This window comes from Melospiza melodia, chromosome 1 (genome assembly GCF_035770615.1).
Source record: "Melospiza melodia melodia isolate bMelMel2 chromosome 1, bMelMel2.pri, whole genome shotgun sequence".
Classification (NCBI taxonomy): domain Eukaryota; kingdom Metazoa; phylum Chordata; class Aves; order Passeriformes; family Passerellidae; genus Melospiza; species Melospiza melodia.
In genome coordinates this window covers 33,866,916-33,868,725 of record NC_086194.1, presented here as the reverse complement: position 1 = coordinate 33,868,725, position 1,810 = coordinate 33,866,916, and positions in this window count along the sequence as shown.

Here is a 1,810-nt window from a genome sequence, read left to right as displayed (position 1 = left end):
GTAGTTCTAGTGTAATGCTTAATAAAAACTTAGTGTGTATCTAACATTAAATAATGTTTATGTTTAGACCCTTCCATGATTTGAAACATTCCACTTTGAGGTGAATTTAAAACAGAATCAATTTGACACGTGTGTTCATGGAACTTGTTTCTCTGACCATGGGCATCTGTTCTCTTTTGGGAGAAACAGGGCTGCAAATTTAAAAGTGCTGATGTCTTTGCTGTTGGACGCAAGTGCTTAAAAGTAGCTTTATTTGGCTGTGTTTTATATTACCTCATACTTTACTGTTAATGAAACTACCACCAAAGCCAGTTTGTCAGATTTCAATAGGGCAAGAGCTTTATCCTTTTCACTTTTAAAGTGCTTTTAGCATGAAGACAGACAGACTGACTGGAATGTAGAGTTCCTGCTGTACAAAAGTTATTACCCATAGCTGCATCTGGGGGCAGAAGGAAAATACCAAAACAAAAAATGCCAAATCACACAAAACTAATAAAACAAACACCAAGTGTGAACTTGGGAAAGCTCAGTTGGGAGTGTATTTAAGGGAAGATATCTTGAGGTTATACTGTTTTAACCACTTATCTTCATGCATGGTTTATTCAAAACTTGAAGTTTATATGCTTTGGCAGAATCATGTCTTTAACCATTAATAATACTGTTTAAGGATTCACGTACAATTTTCTTCTGTTTCTTAAGCTGAACTTTGAAATACTTGAATAGGTAACCGGTGGGCTGCAACGGAAGCAGAAAATGAAGACACAAATCTGCTTTACTTTCTTCTTTCCAACAGAATGACCAGGTCATAAGGAATTTGCCTTCTTTCTTATAACTTAAAAGTAGTTGATGGAAGTTTTTTCTTTACAGTTGCCAAGTCCACATTCATACACCATTTTAAAAAACTAACCAAACCACTTCAAAGGGCAGTAATTTTTCTGTTCAAAATACTATTTCAGTAGTGTAGCAACAAGGTTTAAAATTTGTTTGCATTGAGTATGTTTTCCATAAGGAGGATGTTCTCATTTTGATCTGATGGCAGTGGGGGAAGGGAGCCTATAGGGGAGACAGCACTGTGCAAGAATGAAATTACTGGATATTTCAAGTCTTGAAAACCTGGTGTCTTTAAGTTTCCTGATGTCCTGCTTTTGAACTTTTCTCTTGGTACGGCCTTAAAAGTTAAGGAATGTGACAGTCAACAATGGTCACCAGCAAATGTGGTAAAACAAGTCGCTGTTTTGAGTCAACCTGATACTGGAGGTTAGCAACTTCAAATAAAAGCAGTATTGTGTGCTCAATTACTGGTCATCAATTAGTAGACAATGGATTCTTACTTTCTATCAAGTGGGATTTTGTCACTACAGACTTAGTCTTCCAAGTAAGTGTAACATTGCAGTGTTTCCAGGTACTAACAGCTGAGGATCAGGTGGTCAGTACTAGGTCCAGCTTTCCCCCAGCAAACACTTCATGCAGCAAACTGAGGGAAGAAAGAAAAACAACGTAACTTGTTGCTAACTGGTACACGAGCCAAAGAACACCCAAAAATCAAGTATGACTTGTATTTATAAAGTGATGGTGAAAAGAGGTCAGTAGTAGGGTTCTGGCCACTCAGACTTCGTGTTCTACACAATGAAAGTTGAATTTTTTTCATTTCTGTTGTGCTGCAGATTCCAAAAAACATTCAGGAAAATGCCAACAATTGCTGTTAATGCTGTAAAATGAACAGGGCATGAACTTTTTTATGTGTAGGAAAGACTGTGTTCTTTCAGTTTGATGGTGAATGTACATGATCTCTTTGTGGTGAAATCATATC